The 19,543-nt window shown below is 41.5% G+C and overlaps 1 long non-coding RNA gene across 1 annotated transcript in view; it reads left to right on the top strand.

The window, feature by feature from the left end:
* The window catches only part of LOC121090075, a 61,310-nt gene that overhangs the window by 28,697 nt on the left and 13,070 nt on the right, over positions 1-19,543 (top strand). The window contains exon 2 of the long non-coding RNA XR_005828456.1: positions 8,237-8,242. This is a non-coding gene — a long non-coding RNA (uncharacterized LOC121090075). The remainder of the gene's footprint in view (positions 1-8,236; positions 8,243-19,543) is intronic.

Raw genomic sequence — 19,543 nt, 5'->3', positions numbered from 1 at the left:
AAATAAAATTATATTGACTCATTAGAACTCAAGATTCACAAACCAACCATTTAAAAGTGCTTTAAAAGTTAAAAATAAGGTTTTAGACTCACTCATACAGAAGATTTTTAAACTAAAAAAAAATAAAAATCCCAAAGGCTATAAAAACACCTGAAGTGTCAATTTCTTGAATAAGATAGAAAACCAGCTGGAAGCGTTAATAAACATATTGCCAAATTTAAACTTACATGTCAACAACATAAAGGTAATCTCCAGTGCAGCTCTCCCCCCAAAAGAAACAAATCAAATCCATCCAGTAAGAAACTGCTATATGCAACACGTTTTGTACTTGAAAAACTTAAGAGATGTTTATGCCACACAAAAATGGGGCAACCTAGCAGTCATTTTGGCAAAGGAAATGTCTCTGAAGTTGTGGCATTTCATGTATGTGTAGCCTGTGAGGCTCAGCTTAAGCTGCAGAAGATCAAGGTTGCATTTTCAGGCATAGAGACTAGAAAAGCCACCCAAAACAGCAAACTACTTGAGGTCAAATTCAGAGAAACCCTCCTGGCTTGTGCAATGAAATCTCTTCAAGCCCCCAGAAGTTATATCCATTGACTGGTGAAGAAGTAAACAGAATTTAAATTTAATTTCACCAAATCTGGCTCTGATTAGTGCTACTTAAAAAGCACACACAATAAACTACTGAATTGTTTCAGTAGCCAAGATGATTCCAGCTTTCTTAACATCTGCCAGTGACACATGTAGTGGAAGCAGAGACCTTCAGCAAATACTTGAGTTGGGTGAAAAACACTGTTTCCCTTCTATCAAAGCCACACAAGTTTGGTCTGAATAAAATCACTGGAGAAGGGGTGGAAGAAGTTGACGCTGACACAGAGATGCTGACTGGGAGGAAGACTGGAAGCCAAGCTTCCCGTCTCGCTGCCCAATGTCCTAATGTGAACCACTAGATAAAAGGAGCCAATTCTGTCAAAGAGGCAAACACTTGCTGGAATTAAACTCGTTTCATTTCCCAGCACTTGAGAGTCCTGAGGAATCAAAAAAAAAATACAGACTGATGAGACCAGGGTGATAAACAAAAAATTACAAAAAAACCTGGGGGGGCGGGGAGGAGGAGCACTTTCTCCAATGTCAGGCACCACGCTAGACAACCAGATCTCTTGTCTCATTTTACAAACCAGCCATCAGTGCTACACTAGCATTTTCCTTCACAACTACAGAGGTGAATTTCCGAATCCACCCTGCTGCTGCTGCTGCGAGCCCCACCAGCACCTCACGCAGGGTGGAGTGAGCTTCCTTTCCACACTGAGATATCAACACAGGCTCACTACTCATGTTAACCACAAATTTTGTCTCCTCTGCCCAGTTAGCTTCCCGAGAGTTAAGGGAATTAAGGCTATGAACAGAAGAGAGGTGGCGGGAGATTATTCACCCGTTGGTTTTCATGTGGCTGCCTTAGCTTTATCCAGAGCTGTCACGCCAGAGGACCGCACGCTTTCCCCTCCCTCCAGCTTGTCACATCCTCTGCAGAGGATGAGGAAGAGAAGGAGCCTCTTCTGTGCTTCTGGACACACGCCTCAGCACCAACTGAGCCAAGCCATAACCACTCACCTCATTTTAACAGGGTAGAAATCAACGAGCTAGCCCAAGGCAAGAGTCTGACAGCACCAAGGAGTGCATTAGCAAGCACATTGCTAGAATCAGAATCATTCAGGTTGGAAAAGACCTTTAAGATCATCAAGTCCAACTTTTAACCTAGCACTGCTGACTCCACCACTAAACCATGTCCCCAGGTGCCACATCTACATATTCTTTAAACACCTCCAGGGATGGTGATTCCACCACATCCCTGGGCAGCCTGTTCCAGTGCTTGACAACCCTTTCGGTGAAGAATTTTTTTCTAATATCCAATCTAAACCTCAAGGTGCAACTTGAGGCTGTTTCCTCTTACCCTATCACTTGTTATCTGGGAGAAGAAACAGACCCCCACCTGCCTACAGCCTCCTATCAGGCAGCTGTAGAGAGTGATAAGGTCCCCCCTGAGCCTCCTTTTCTCCCGGCTAAACAACCCCAGTTCCCTCAGCTGCTCCTCATACGACTTGTGCTCCAGACCCTGCACCAGCTTCATTGCCCTTCTCTGGACACGCTCCAGCACCTCAATGTCTTTCTTGTACTGAGGGGCCCAAAACTGAACACAGTATTGAACACAGCCATCCTTGAGGTGAAGGTGGTAGCTCAACTGCCCACCCCTGTGTCCCTCCCTGCCAAAAAAAAAAAAAAAAAAAAAAAAAAAAAAAAAAAAAAAAAAGGCACAAAGCAGAATGGTTAAAGGCTTGTGAGCTGCACCCACCCTACCCATCTGTTTGCTGGGGATCCCCTTTGGGAACAAGCCCAGAGACCTAAGCTCACAGCCTGAAGAAATGGCTGGAGACTGATCCATTCCATTTGAATCCATTCCTGAGGAACACCTGCCAGTTTTGCTCTGTGCTTTTCTGACTGTGATTTTACACATCTTCCCCCTTTCCTAATGACAGGTTGACCTATGCGTGTGTTTTGTTTTAGCAGAGCAGCTTTTGCAACCATTGCTTATCGTGACAGCCCTCAGCATCACCATCTTCCAGCCTGCCAGGCTGCACCTCTGAGGGATGGAGCAGTGTGTAAGAATGACAGCAGAGACACACTTCAATTTGCATTGTATCTTCTTTTACAAGTACCGAGGCTGATGAACAGATGAAATGTATCTTCTAAGTGCAGAAGTTCCTGGTGATTTAGGGTGCATTAATGTTACGGTACTCAAACTGAAATATCACACTGTGATCCAAAGATGAAGACAGACCCAAGAATCTTACTAACAATTAGAAACTGAAGTGTCAGAACATACACACATTATTCAGGCACCACAAATACTACAAAATTGAGTGAAGAAAAATTCTGAAATAAGCTGTCTGAGGCAACACAGTTATTATCATATTGTTTTCTGTATTAGAAACCATAATGATACTTGTTTATAAAGTCTTCTGTTTCAAAAGTTTGAAGCAGTAGGTTTACACAAAATTTTCTTCCAGAAAGTGGAAGTCTGGCAATTTTGACCTGATTTTGCCATTTATGTGATGGCTGCAACGCTGAGTATCCTGATGAAAGGAATCTCAGCTGAAGCTGATATTCTCTCATTCCTACTTCTTAGAGCTTATTCTGTAGCACTTCAGAGAGCTCCAAGACATCACTGTGTTTCTACCCTATGAGATACAGTACAGATGCAGCTGCATCATGGGATTTAAAAAATAATTAAAGGCAAGATACAACAAAGGAAGTATGGAAGAAAGAAAAATGTGACAGAAGCAACACGAGTCTCAATGCATGCACATTCAAGTCTGTTAAAAGGCGTACCTTTTTCCATGTTATGTTTATCTTACCTACAAGGCTAATTTGATGGAATAACCCCAGAGCTCTTTTATTCTAAGAAAACAACATGACCAAAGTTTATCTATTTCGTTACAAATTTCCTACGTTTTCTTACAATTTGTTACACCCTCCCAGAATTTAAAGTCCTCCTATTCTTTATAAAAATTGCGGCAGGGATAACATCTGATTAACATTAAAACAACTTTTGTGGTTTTGCTGGAAGTAGATTTATATTTGACAGGATTAAGTTTACAACCACTATTTTAGCTATTCATTGTCAGTGGCTATTCAGAAGCTTCCCCAGTTACATAAGGGAAAACGCTACCAAACAAAAAGTCATCAGCAGCAAACTCAATCAAATAAAAAAGGAAGGGAAAGCAGATTTCTTCACTGTAGGAGGTGCTGCCCTGACTTCCTGGAAGTCTAAAACTGCCTGTAGCCTTCGTGCAGGAGTCAAAGAGGGCTCTGATGGAGAGATCTCACCCTCCCTGCACATTGCTGCTTTAACCATCACAGCAGGTGGTTAGGAAGTGCCCTCAACCTGGGACACCCAGAAGGGTGGGGGGACAGTCACTGGAAAAATTAGGCATGGAAATCAAGTATCACACAGCCTGTTGTAGCTCTCCTGCGGTGCCTTTATGAACTCTCTTAATAATATATGCACCGGGTAAGGCCGAGGTTGCTTCTTCTCCAATACACTAGCACTCCTCAAAGAGGACCCCAAAAAGAGGACTCCAGGACCTCTGAACGCTCCCTGCTACCCAGGTCCCAGCAAGCTGCAGCTGGGCAATGGCACTTCAGACAACACAACGCTGAAAGGGAAACCCATAAACAGTCCCCTTCACCCCATGCCATGCCCACAAGACAAAAACACTTCTTACATGAATTGCCTGTACATCCCAAAAAGGAGCGCACAGAAGCATGACAGATGACAGTCATCACCCCCAAGTCTTCTCCCCCCCAAAGCAGAGTTACTTCTTAAGCACTTTACTCACAAAGAGAAAGCAACAAGGGTAATGTTAGGCTGGAGATGGCATAATTCCTGCACAGATACCATACTAATGATTAAATATATTAACAGAAACATATATTATTTATGGACAAAATGCATAACTTATCACTGCTACTGTCTAGAGCATTTAGTTTCCAGAGTGAGGGAAATGCTCACGAAGCACAAGTAGTCTGTCATTTTATCAACAGCTCTCAAACCTCCAAAAATACTTTGTAACTACATCCATAAAAATTACAGACCACAGCCATGTTTGCCTTGTGATTACTTGAAAGCTAAATAAATCTTCTCTTTGAAGCAGAAACAAGGTTTTTGAAGTTTTTACCAAGTTTTTGGCCTCAGATTTTATATATAACAACACAGATTTAAAACTTATTATACCCCAACCAGGATCATTTTTGGAAACACCCTGCTTGCTTTTTGGATGGGTTTTCTGTTTGATTCAATCACAGTAATTGCACAGCTCTCATAGTACTCAGAACTAGTCAGGAAAACAAAGAATATTGCAGAAGTTTCCATTTATAAATGACTGGGCTGCAGTTTAGTGATCTTGCAGCCAGGAGTGGGAGAAGTCATTCTCTTTTCAATATCACATGGCAGAAGCAATTAGAAACAGCCCCAAATTACATCAGTTCTCTTTTTCTGATTTCACATATGCGTGCGCGTATATATACATCCTCTTATCTTAAGCCTTTAGATTACCCTCAAGTCCCCACTCTGAAAAACTATTGCTACATTTACATCTTTAGTTCCCTCTGCAATCAGAGACTTCATTAACTGCATCTATTCCCCATGGTTTTTTGGAAGAATTACTTCAGGACCTGAAGAAACACTGAGGCCCAGATTAGCATCCTCTTCAGAAAAGCCCATGTGAAAAGATGGTGCTTGACAACATCTGGCAGCTGCAGAAGCATCCGGGCAGGTTAGTTGCTACTGAAGTGAAGGTGGGACATGACTTGTCTCATCTCTGGATATTGCAGCGCCTTAAGGGGTTCAAACTCAGGAAAAAGAGGCATTACAGAAATTAAGCCACAGTAGAAGGTACAAATCTTCCTCTAAGCCAGTAGCCTGCTGAAGTCACCATCATGAGAAATCAGCGGGCCAGGAGGAACCTAGGTCTATTTCTGTGTACTCCATTATACACAGAACAGCACCTAGCTTTGCTGTATTGCTGGTAGTGGTGTTAGAAGGGCTATTAAACACCACGTGTAAGGTTTTATTAGAGTCTAATTACGAAGGACGTAAGAGAAGATGCTGTCTCCTCTCTGTCTCCTGTGGTATTAAAAACCTTTCCCAAAGGACCACAATCTGGTTAAGTCAGAGACTAGCTACTGGATTTGTTGTGCCACAGGTATGGCCCAGGTGTAGCAGCTCTGGCTTTGTTTAATATGGAGGAGGAAAAAATATAAAGTCTGTGTGATGGTACTGACAGAAAAGGAAGAAATGGCCCAAACAGAATTCTGACATGCAAATTTAAAATCCCAAATCTAAATGAAAAAAAGCAGCAACTGACATTTGGGAGCACCTGTAGCTTCCCAACACATTGCTTTTCATTGCTTAGGAAACCTTTCCGACTCTGAGGACCTTTTGTGTTGAAGTTGTATGCCCCGAGTTTAGGCTGAGTTTTCTGAGGAGCTGTGGCCAAAACGACCCAGTCACTTCCAAGAATGTAGCTGGGTGAAAAAAAGAAACCCTTTATTCAGAGAACACAGGACATTGAAACTTGTCCCAGCGTAAATGCTTTTCACTTTCCAACTTGTGAGTACTTGAACTCAGAATACCAAGGCAGCTCTTCCGCTGTGTTTTATGCTCCGATACATATAAGTCAGGTGAAATAAAAACATCATCCTGACCACCGTTTTGCAAAACCTTCCCATTTAAAACTAGATCCAAGGGCATGGATAGCCAGTCTGCTAAACCAAGGGACAGAATTAAGACTTGTCAGTCATTTGATAAGTTTCAACAGCACTTACTAGTACAAGGAGATGGTGTTGGGATGTGCCATACTTCCATCTCACAGATGTAACCAAGTTCAACTAAAGCCCATTGAGTGAGGACTCTTATCAGATGAAGTCTGAAGAGATACGTACTTGAAGGAGATGAGAGAAATATTGTGGTCCATGTAATTTACTTTAGAAACTTTTGTTTCTACCCATCAAGGATATGAAGCCTATGTATAAAATATACTGTGTTCTACATCATCTTCACTTCCATTAAAAAAAGGCGGATTCCCATTTCAACACAAAGAGAATTAAACTGCAATCTCAGCTTAGCATTAATGGGGACAGCAAATATAGCACCCTAAGATAGAGTGCCTATAGCATACATAACTTATCTGTACAGAACAAGCTGGCAGAGCAGTTACATCTTTAGCAAACCAGACTCAATATAAAAAGGATTTACTTGCATGCAAGAACATTTGCAGTCTTCATGCAGTTTTACTTTGAATAGATTTAACATTTAACTAGTTCAACCACATTAATCCTTGAGCTCCAGACTTCTGGAAAAGTATTTATCATTTTTCATTTCAAACTAAAAATGACATTTGCAGCAACAAAAGGTGGAATTTCAAAGAACTGTATGCAAATTTTAAAACATCACTATCTAAATAAATATGAAAACCTCCTAACTTTCTCAAAAAAAGTAAGGTTCGTGGCAAAGCTACACTTTTCTCATTTATATCAGAATGAGTTTTAAGCTTTCAAAGTCAGAACTTGGTGCAGCCTTTTCTTAGATAGGGAAGCCCATCATTTTTGAAGTGTCCCAATTGCAAAGGCTAAATTGCAGCAGTAATGATGAAATACTCCAGTCAGAATGAGCTCTGGATTGAAAATTTAAATGAGAAACCAACTCAGTGCAGTTACTGATAATGCAAGTTAATTAAGAGCATTTTTGAACATTTGTCCTATTTCTTCACTACGATTTCCAGGTTCGCTGGAGTTTCCTATTGCGCTGCACACCATGGTCCAGGGTATGGCAATAGCTGCCCTTTATGCAACTCCTTTATTTGGCACTTTGAATTACAGTTTATCTTGAGATAAAGGCGTAGAGAAATGGATTAAAGGAAAGTGTCTTTTACTGCCATTATGCTTGCTTTCCTAAGGGAGACGGGCAGATGGGTGTTTGTATGGCTAAATGCATCTCCAGTTGTCTCCCATTCCGTCCCACTATTCACTGCCTCCTCCCCTCTGCTGCAGACCACAGCCTTTAAAAAAAAACAAAACCCAAACCTAAAATGCAAAAAAACCACTCCCTCCAGATGTTAATCCAAGAAAGGAAAAAAAAAAAAAAAACAAAACACATGAAGCAATTGAGAACAAACACAGGAGTCCTAAGCCACTACATCCCCCACTCCAAGCTAGTTAAAAATACACAGAAGTGTTGTGACATTTTACCATGTGTACACACGGACCAGCAGACAGAGAGGTTGCCATCTCGTCTTAACCTGAGTAACTCCTATGTAAATCACCATGGCACCTGGCCGGCAGTTCTGGTTCAGCACAGCATAACTTGCTCTTCACCTTCACATAACTTCATCCCTTCCACAGGGGGAAACACAACAGCCCCACCATCACTGCGGCTGGCAAAATTTCCTTGGAAGTCAAAGCCTCCTCTCTGCTTCAGATGGACAGGGGAGATGACTGCCTTCTGCAGCGGTGTCTGCCTCTTCAAAGATAGCTTATGCATTGGTTTGTGAAACTGAGACTTAAAGTGCATCTCCTGTTAGCTTCATCAGATTCCCTGCCCCAAGAAGCCGCAGCCCCAGAAGTCCTGGGTTTCTCCCATTCCCTGAAGAGCTGCTGTCTTGCAGACAGCAGGAGAAAGGAGGCTGTCTCCTGCTCCCCACAGTGAGAACCCCCACATCTCTCTCCAGCCAGCAGCACTACACCTGCCTGTCATCATCTCTCTCCCATAACTTGTCTTGAAAAACCACTACAACAGCTTGAGCAAGTCTCATCTGACTTCCAGGCTTGAACTCAGATATTCTTTCACTGCCTAAATCTCTTCCCTCACACTTCACCAAAACACTTTTTTTTGTGGTTTTTTTTAATGTTTTTTTTTAATGTTCTCTTTTGTTCTTTTTTTTTTTTCCTTTTACTCTTCCAGGCAGACCCCAGTAAAATCCTTTGTACAGCAACTTTTGCTCTCTGTACCACATTCAATTTGCATCTCCCAAATAAAATTTCTCATATTTTCTCCCACCAGTTGAAACTTCTGCTGCCAACTCTCCTAGCCCTCCATCAAGTGTATTTGTCAATGTACTTGCAAGTATTCACACTGCAAACATACGTGTGCGATAAAGCCAAGGTATGTGTAGGAAAAAGTTGTCAAACAGATTTACAACTTGAACAAGACATTAACCTCCCTCCCACTTCCCTCTCCCCAGGTCAGTCCTGCTCCAAGGGCTCGTATTCTCCTTCTGCCTGCAGTCATCTCCATGCCTGTTGTTCTGAGCTGCTGCATCCTCAGCTTGGTTCAGCATTTCTGCATTTCAGCATCTTCACCTCTCTCACCAGCCTCATGCTTAGACTGGGATAGACAATGCAAAAAACCATTGTCCCACTCTTTAAGGTCAACCCAGTTTAAACATAAAAGCTCTGCCCTGCCACATCCCAAGCAGGCACATTTTGAAATACCAAAATGTGTATTACTGCACTTAATAACACAATCGAGCAGCTTTCTGGTCAATGAACATACAGCATCTATGGTGGTTTTGTAAAAAACTTCTTTTGACTTCTTTGCTTCAGCCCACTCTCATCTGTATTACACAGTACTTTACAGGGTTGTTGCATAGTTCAAGGCTATGCTTTTTGCTTTAGCTTCAGCATTTCTGCCTTCTGTAGACTTTTTCCTGTCCTGGCTGTATTTTATGTCTCCACCAACGCCTCCCTAGAACCTTTTCTCAACCTTATTAAACAAACAAACAAAAAAAACCAACCACCAAAACCCACACCCATATACTTTTCCTCACCTTACCCACAGTCTGACAGATGCCCACTTAAACTCCCAGGCTTGCTTGCGATCTGCTGCCTGCACACTCTGCTTAAGAGCACTTTCAGGCAGCTCTTTTCCCCCCAGCTCCCTGTAACACACACCGAAGCGGGGAAGGAAGCCCACCTGGATACTGCTGCTCTTTCTCCTTTACTTTAGGAAAGTGTAACTCTGAAGTGCTGCTCTCTTTCAAAAAGAAGGCTGGATGAAGCTATGATCTCCCAGACAGGACCAGTCCACCTCAAGTACAGAAACAGGGTTTGTTCCCAAACAAATAAACAGCTTCCACTGAGGGTGGCAGGAAAGCAGCACAGAAAAGGAGATACTGAAAACACGTCATTTCTACTAAGTCTTTGTCAGTGAGTCTTCATTTCTTCACTCCTTGCAAAGTCTACAATACCAATCCACTTAAACATTAGTTTGCAAGAACCTGCGCCTTCCTCCTCACTGCCTATTTCCTGACTTGAGCATGTCCACAGGAGGGTTCACAATCCCTTTACTGTCCTCTTCATTAGCAAGTATGAAGCCTTGCACTTTACAGCTTTCTGTGAGCTCTAAAGATCAGGAGATATAGTACTAAAATGCAATTTTCTTGCAAGTAAGCACAGGAAAAATTAAGTGGAACGAAAACCTGCAAACGCTAGTTACTTTAGCTGGGCTTGTGGTTCGTGTTAAGATGTCTCCCTTTGTGGATAAATAGTACTTTTTCTTCAAAGACTGAACAGGACAAGCAACATCTCCCCAGATTGTTCCACTAACCACTTTTTCCCTGAAGACAAACTCAAAAGACTTTTCACTCCGGTTTGCTCCCTGCCATCTCCAGCTGAGCAGCTGACAGATACTTCAACTTGCCCAGGTTGGTGCCATTTTTGGGACTGGAAACAGGACATTGGTGTCACAGAAAGTGGATTGCTGAGGGAGAGGGCAAGAAGATACAGGTAAATTGAAATATCTCCTTTAAATCCTTAAAAGTGTTTGGAAATCATGTAGATGTGGCATTTTCTCCTAGCAGGCTCCAGCAGTGTTTTGCAAGGAGGATTTTCATTGAGACACAACAAGACTGAAACTGGGCTTCATTGAGCTCCACAGGTAGCATGAAAGCAGTCTTAATAAAATAACAGATGGCAGACAATTTAGATTATTAAGGAAGCAAAACCCTCAACACCATGGGCATCTATTGCCCTTCCACAGTGTTTTTGTGGCACGGATGCTTTGGTCACATAGTAATACAATGTGTACTATTGTAATCTTGCTTAAAGGCATCTCTCCTGGACTCTGAGGCAAGTGGACTAGAGCTGCATTTCATACATTTTTTTAATTGAGTATTTTTTCCTTCACATGCTGTTTTAACAGATGAGTGCCTCCAAAATGAATCACAAAACGACTGTTTCTCCATAAACATACACTATTGCAGGGAAGTAAATGTGTCAGCACAAAACCAGCACACTAACAAGCTTAAATAAAAACAAGCAAAAAGACAGAATTAAGACCAAAGGGCCGTACAGTCCATTTGGGAAATGCTTCCTGCAGCTGGAGTGAGAGAAGCTCCCTGCAGCGCTAACATCTGCATGAGCCAGAGGGATAATTTCTTTCCCCCTCTCCCCAGAAAGAAACAGGGAGGGAGAAGAGGAAATGGCAGACTGCAGATAATCTCTATTTTACATTGACAGACAAAATGACAATGGAAAAGACCACTGTCCTCTGGAGACCACAGGAAACCAGTCACAGGATATGGCACTTCCAATTCAGTAAGTTCAGTGTACGCTCTTGGCCGCTTGTGTCCTGAAACACAGATGGATTTTTCTTAAAGCTACAACCACAAGCAGCATCACGTTTTGCAGATCCTCTTACTATTTCTATGTTAAAGAATATGAGCATATTCTAAAATAAATACACATATACTTAAGTCTAGAAACAATGATACAAAACCTCTTTGATACACATATAGCACTTATGACCTTGTTTACTTAGCTCCATTAAGCGCAAAGAAGAAAACCTCTCACAGACACACCTGACCTGTTTTTTTCTGTTTAAAGAAGCAAAACCAAAATTGCAAATCCTAGTTCCATCAAAAGGCTTTTATGTAACCTTTTCTCAGAGCACAGTATCAATGTTTACCCACCTCGCTCAAAATGTCATCAACATCATGTTGGGGACATGCAGTAAGAGTATGGGCACTGAACCAGCTTTTATTAATACAATAATGTTAATGGGCACAGGAAATGATTGGGGTTTGTGTTTTTTTTTTAATTTTCTTTAGACACCTTAAAGTGTTTCATCAGGTGTCCAAATACTTCTGACCAAGGGCTTTTCAGGATTTTTCCCCCTCCTTTTTTTATTATAACTCATAAAGCAGCTTATATAAGCATATCAGGGATTATATGAATAAAATGCTATTTTGTGGTTTTAAAAATATTTTTACTTCAAATAAATGTCAATTGCCAAACAAGATCTTTTCTCCTTCTCTCCCATAACCTCCTCTAACAAATTCTCCTCATTTCCTCTAAAAGCCGAGGTGGTAGTAACAAAACAAAATAAAACAACAACAAAAAAAAGGAACATAATTAATAACTTTTCAGAACTCTGTCTGATAATACTTATTGTTATATATATTGTTATTTTTATATTATTAATATAAGTGATACAATATCTACCTGATAATAAAATAAGCCTGTCACATTCAATTTAAAAAGCCATTTTGACACTGAAAACCATAATTTTTCAAAAACCACAAAGAACTTAGCTTTCCTTCCTATTCATATATACAAATTTTTTCTGACTGCCTCATTACCAGTTGCTCAGTGGCTGCCTTTATGCCTTATATTTCCTTGCACTCTGTCAGTACATATGATGAGGAAATTTCAGTTCACATGTAACAAAGGGTTCATTTACAAACATCTCATTTAGAAAGTAAAAGTCATACGTAGTTTCTTCCTTGCGTGTGTTCTGTGCATCCTATAATCTCACTTACCAGCACAAGTGCATTTCATAATATCTTATCACACCCATTGCAAGCACTCTGGAGATTTATATATTTCCCTGAAGTCTCTTGCTGAGTCAGAAAAGGACGACAATGACTTGATGAGTTTGTGCTTTGGCATGCAGGGGTGACCTCCAAACAGTTTTGAGAAGTGTTTTACCACTTATTTGTAAACATAAGATAGACTAGGTTACAAAGTTAAGAAAAATTAACCTGAGAGTATTAACTGTCAAATGAGACGAGGGAAGTGAAACCATAGGACTGGAATGCTTCACAGCAATGCATGAAAAGGGGTGGTGATGGTTAATTAAGATTGCGCTGGTAAGTGCCAAAAGTCAAGTTCTCAATATCCCCTACACATTTCAAGTATAATTAGGTTTAAAATAAAACAGAGTAACAGTGCTGACAGACACGGGATCACTTGTTTATATTCTGACTCTGCTTTGTGTTACCTGTAACGGACAGTAAAGTTTAATATATATCTATAAAGAGCTGCTTCACATTCTAAGGTTTAATATATATGCACAGAGAGCTGATTCACATTCTTCAAGACCTGAAGAGCTCTTAGCATGGCACAGACCGGACTCCTATTACTGCTTAAAAGAAGAAAAAGTCACCCAAAACCACACAGTATGAGTCAGATAGTCAGAACAACAGAAGTCCTGGTTGTAAGATCCTCCAGGGTGCCAGGTTTCCTCACACTTTATAAAACACACTGTCTCTAATCCACTCGGGTGCCTCAAAGCCGACCCGTGGCTCAGACCGTTCCCCTCCACCACCACGTACAACACTGTCCCACGCACAGGAACAGAGATGAGGAGCCTGCAAACGCCTACAGTCCCAACAGCACTGAATTTCCGTTCTGCATTTGTATCTTTCTTGTTTCTCACTCACACAAAGGCTGGTTTGTCATCTTTGCCACAAGCACTGCAGGCAACAGCAAATTAGTGTGGTTCACATGTGCTGACTTGCAACACCAGTTCGCGGCGAGACCTCTCCAGTTATCGAGTGTGCTGCTTCAAACCTGAACAATATAAAGCTTCACTCCTTAGCTTCCACTCCCCCTCATCCCACTGCAGATTCATATTTGAAGATCAATTACACATATTTGCATGACAAAAATATTAAGGTTAAGCACACAAACACTAGACTTTCCAGAGCTGTTACTGGTTGTGCCACCTGCCCACCCCCAACCTGCCTGTGACTTCACTGTGATGAAGTTCTTAATTATATGATCATACAGAATGTTTTCCTTAAGAGCATGGTCTCCTTCAGTGCCTAAAATGGCTGGTGCTTATTCAATGTAGTCATTTAATACTTTTTTTTTTTCTTTTTGACATTCACTGTCATTTCACAGAGTACCCTTCCTAGCCTGCTCTGAAGACACAACCAGTTCACTCATGGGTCCCCGCACTGCTCAGCGCCTGAGCTTTCCCTCACAAAACATGCATTTTTTATAGTGTCTTAAGACACCAGGAGTATTATTGGCACTTTATCACAAAGAAAAGATAAATTCAAAAGTGGTCTTTATTTAGGTGCCCAGTTTGAGACAACCCAGGCCTGACTATGCAGTACACTCACAGCAATGAGTCCACTGACTTCCTTTGCAGTTGCACGCACTTGACACTTCTCCAGTCACCCCACAGTCTATCAGCACAGCTACACAGCAAAGTCAGTCATTTGTTGTAATGGCATGTGCTTAAGTGGATTTTCTTTCCCAGGTGCCTAGCAGATCCTTGCTTTTTCCTTCCTACAAACACCCCCACCTCCTTCATGTGGCACCTCCCAGCTCCTGTGACAGACGAAGCTGTGATTTGGCAGAAGCCAATCTCTCCCATTACTGTCTCTGTCTGCTCATGGGTATACTGAAGGACATGGAGATCTTCTGAGCTGAAAAGCCCAGGATAACACCATGCAATTAAAATGCAGAGTATAATACACACACACTAACACTGCAAGCACTTACACATCCTTGACTTAAGGAAAAAAAGTAATCATGGAAACGTTCTTTGAAATGAGGCTATTTTAAGATTGTTAAAAGCAAACTAACCTTTCCCATCCCCTGAGAAATTTTCATCACATGAGTGCCCATGATTAATCAGCAGGCTGATGCACAGCCTCTCCTTTTTAAGCTCAGGGAGAAACTGGAAACTTCACGCTGCTGCTGCTTCTACCTCTGTGCTAACCAGAACTGAGAGGGAGGGCAGGGAGGTACACAGCACTTCATTTACCAACAGATTTCATGGGTTGTTGCTATGACCAGAAGGGAAGAACTCAAGTCCTCATTTCAATTGCCCCTAGATCAGACAAACCAGACTCTGGAATCCACTTCTTCCTCAACCTGCTTGGAAGTCTTTTCCCTGCTGTGGCCTATGCAGAGAGGCTAGAGAAATCAGTCAAGTCAATTAAAAAGGAGAGAGAACGGGAACGGAGTACCTGAGCAGCCTTGAAAGATGGAGAAGGCTTTTACAAAGAGGCAAGTTTTGCTCAAAGTGACTGTAGTTTACTAGCAGAAGTAATGCAGGCAGGAATTACACACAGGCTTTCAGGGCCTGTGCCCTTTCAGTCTTCTGTTTCTTAACATACACTGAAGATAACAGAGATGCGTATGAATACTGATGTCAGCTGGATAGAAGAAGCTCTCCAATGACTGAATCGTAGAAGAGAGCAGCTAGGTATGTTGGAGATGCTCTTCCCTTGAACTCTCTGAGATTCAGTAATAACCTGTGCTCACCATGTCTCAACTTATACCATTAAGGCAGGAGTGATTTGAGATCCCTCCTCATCCTAAGTTTCTACGGCGCACAACTTTGTGCCTGCCACCCTCTGGAACCATTCTCAGAAAAGCAGATTCATAAAACCTCACCTTGCGCTCGCCCGCCCTTATTTCAACATGCCCGTGTGCTTTGTGGTTTAAGGCCTAGCCTGAGTCAATGCTGATTTAAATGCATACATGTTATGGCAGTACTGGATACAGACACTGCAAAAAGCCAAGTGAGATACTTGGTAGAGATTATGGGCAGGCACTCCTCCCACTTAGCACCCATTACAGAACATTGCTGATGTACACACACTAACAGCAACCAGAAAGCTGTGGGCACATGTTTGTAACTGAGCAATAAAAGACTATTCTTTGCCATACCAGTACTTAGGAAAACCAATTTCCCTTACAGAAGCACTAGGTTATTAGTATAGAAGTATTGGCAACACTTTAGGAATGACACATCTCCGAGCACTTCACTCTCCTTTGACAGTAGTGTGGCAAGTCTCTCTCAAAAGCAGCAGGACTACTGCAACTGCAGGCTCCTAACTCTCTGAAGTAGCTGTGAAATGATCAGTTCTGGACATGTATTAGCAGCCCACACAAATATATAACACAGGGAAGATAACAAAACCAAATTACTACATACACAGTATTTCCTTCTAGACACTTCTGTGTAGCAGTTTAGGTGAAGATGACTGGGAAGAAAAGAAGGGGTTGTGCCAGTTGTGAGCAGGCACAGCTAAACCTACTGGAGTTTAGGGTGTCATCATCTCCGTGGTGAGGTTAGATGTCCGCACCGTAACTGCCTGCAGCTCAGCCAGCCTGCAGCTGTCAGGATGCCTTCGTAATGTCAGCCCAGGTACTCCAGGAACAGCAGTGTGGACAGATGGACAAACCCCCACACTCCCTTTTACCCTTTTCACCAAGACCAGGGCCAACACCCCAGTCTGAGCAAGCTCCCCAGGCGTGAGCAGCCTGCGACGGGCAGACACAGCCCTTCTGCTCTCTCACAGGCTCCTGTACTTAACAGGAGAGTAAAACCAACACAAACCATGCCTCAGTGTAACTATAAGGGTCTGACTCAGAGCTCTGTACAGAAAAACGCTAGCTCATCACGTGTACAAGGGCAGCAGCCTCTGGCAGAAGGGCAAGGTGAGACCAGTAACACATTAAAACACAAAAGTAACATAAAAAACACATTACAAAATAAATTAAAAAGCACTGTCAAATCTTGAACATATCTATTAGAACCCTCACATGGGCAGATAAATCCCTTTCACTGTATCAGTTTAATAAAAGAAAATATCAAATTAAGCCAAGTGGCACAATCTGTCCAGCCCTACTCAATGAGAACTAATACAGTATGCTTACCCGCAAAAACTGAAAAGAGAAGATGGCTAACAAAACTGACAAGTCATCCGATGTTTAACAGGAACTCCCCAAACCCACCAAGTTTCTCAGCCACCAAGAATGGCAGCAACAGGTTTCTTCTTCTCCCCCCACTGCTCCTTCCTTCTTTTTTTCTAGAGGATGCATTTATCTTGAAGAAGAAATGCAGAAAAAAGCAGCATGTTGACTGGTACCTTTTGCTGCTGTTGAAAATGCAGAACAAATATGAAGAGTCAGAGCCCGACACTCTCAGAAGAAAGGGCTGTCCCTAGTCAAAACTGCTAGATTAAAATGCAGAGACAGAAGTCTCAGCCTAGAAAAAGAATGGAAAGTTTTGACTGCTCCCCTTTCCTCTCTCTTCAGCCCCAAATTTCTATTATACCAAGTAGTTCCCATAATTGTCGCTGAAATCAGACAGGCCAGACCTTAAAGGACCCAGGCACACAGTTCCTGGAACGGAGAATGAAAGAGATACAAATTAAACTTCATTTTTAGCCTGTTAAAAATCCCTGTTCCTAGGAAAAAGGAGATTGAAAATGACTTTTACATGTTCTGCATATTACTCACATGAATTTAAATACAGTAAGGCATTATTTCTGGTTACACACAAGTCAACCATTTTTCCAACAGACTTCAGGAGGAACATTACTCAGATGCAGATGCAGTCAAGTCATGTCACCAAAATGCTATGACTGGGTGGTAAAGCAAGTCTGGGAGATCGCTGGGTATGCCTAGAAGGCAAACTGGCTATCAGGTTTTAAAATCCTTTATTAAGCATTGCATGTTCAAGCGGCTTGGGTTACTTTTGTTCTATAAAAGCCTGATAAATAGGTCTATTAACATAGATTCTGCATTTAACAACAAAAAAAGAAAATAAAAAAATTAAAAATTGCTACTTCAGGTATTGAGCAACTAATTTTGGACTTCCTAAAATAAGGGTCACTGAATTTAAATATCAAGTTGTAATCACTGGGCCAACAAAGCTTTGTTTCCTGTGGATGTGCCTTCCTGTTCTCCCCCTTACTTTCTAGTCCTGGATCTTTGAGCCTTCCCTTTCACCCACTCTTTTTTTCCATGTCTGCTGACACCCCAAAGTGATGAGGGAAGAGATACGGCTAGTCAAGCAAAACATAATGTGCTGACTTGGTTTGGCAGCACTCAGTTGCCTGACATCCACGAGCACCAAGCTTGATCCCTCCAGGAGGGCTAAAAGTATGTCTCCTTGGTATGTCTGCCTCTCCTGAAAAAACAGTCAGTCATGAAGATCATTCACAGCCACCTTCAAACTTACTCAGAGATCAAAAGGCTCCAAGTTTGAGGGACAAGTGAATGAACTGTGTAAGGCTTATGCCTACAGGAAATCCAGAATATACAAAAATCTATGCTTTTAACATTTATTTCTTTTCCATATAAAAAAAAATTTACTATACTCTTTAATACTTTTTAAATTCTGCAATATGCAGTCAACTGTATTGTGTGGTCTCTCACACTACAGCAAGAGGGACAGAAGACTGCAGGTATAGTTTCAGAAAGCCATAAAAGTGGCACATATCTTCAAGTATTCATCATCTAGACATGAAGAATTAATTCTACTTCAAATTATTAAGCTTAATTTGTTTGATAAATATTGTTCCCAAAGAAAGAAAATTTGTACCTAGGAAAAAAATGAAATGGTATTAAAAAACTGAAGCAAAGAAACCCGATCCAAAGGTGCCAACAAGGAACTTAAAATTTATTTTGAGAATTTTGGCAACTCATCATAGGTGAGCTCTCACAGGAATACCAAAATTAGGTTAGCAGTTTCTTGTGAACATCAGGTAAAGAAAAAAAAATAAAAAAAAATCAAGAACTACTGCCAAGAAGGTTTAAGCTGAGTTTCAGGGCTTAGCCACTGCTGAGTAGTAAAAGGTCATCCAGGTCTCACTCCCCTTGAGTCAAAAAAGGGTCAGATTTCTTCTTTAATGTGTTATCCGACTCCCCTAGAAAAACCCCAAACCCAAAGAAAATCTATTCAAACCCAGTTATCTACATATACAGGCAACAGCATGTACTATGCCTCTAATCCAAGCACATGGCACATACTCAGGTAATTTGCAAAATTAAGGTTTAGTGATTAAGCTATTTGAGACCCTCCCTACCCCTTTTTTGTTTTGTTTTAATACATTGTATCCCTTCCTTTGCCTCTTTAGCAAATGTGATAATTGTTTTTAAGCTACTAAAAATTAAGTCTTGACAAGAGTGACACTTAGAAATTCCTACAACAAGGAACCAGAGGGAATAAGAAGCCACCTCGAAAGAGCAGTCAGTATGTTATGTGCTTAGGGTCAAAAACTAAGAAGCTGCTTTTCAAGCAGTAATCCACCACAGCTTGTGAGAAAATAAATTCACAAGATGATGGGGAGGGGGAGGGGGTAAATCTGGGAATCTGACTCACATCTATAATGTAAAAGGGCCATTTCTGACATTTTTGGTTCACATATCGTGCACAGGCAGCGGGTGTGCCTGAACAGCCCAAGGTCAGCTATCCTGGAAAGCATTCACATCTTCAGGAGGGTATGATATTTGGCTGGGGAGAGAGTTGGTGGGCTTGTGTGTTTGGGCAGCACTACTGATGTTTTAAGTATGGCAAAACAGAGGAGAGAAAGTAATTTTGAATTACTTACTTCTCCTGAACACCACAGTGGGATGGCCTCAAGTGCCTCATACTGAGCAATGCCCCAGCTCTTACCATTCCTTTTATAGAGGCCTTTGCTTCTTTAATATTTTTTTGCCAGAGGCATTAAAAATGATGTACAAAGAAGTCAGTGTATTGCTTGGAAACATCTGCCAACATTAACAGAAGAAGAAAACAGAACATTTTTAAGGATCATATTCTCTTACACCCTTCTATGTACCAGCAATTTCAAACCAGCATATATTAGCCACAAATCGACTCTACCAACTATCTTCCAGATAGGGCGATCAAAATACATGTATTAAAAATACCCGAGTTCCACTGGTGGAACCA

This window comes from Falco naumanni, chromosome 6 (assembly GCF_017639655.2).
Source record: "Falco naumanni isolate bFalNau1 chromosome 6, bFalNau1.pat, whole genome shotgun sequence".
NCBI classification, from domain to species: domain Eukaryota; kingdom Metazoa; phylum Chordata; class Aves; order Falconiformes; family Falconidae; genus Falco; species Falco naumanni.
The sequence above is the reverse complement of the archived record's forward strand: the minus strand, read 5'-3'. Positions and strand labels throughout refer to the sequence as shown.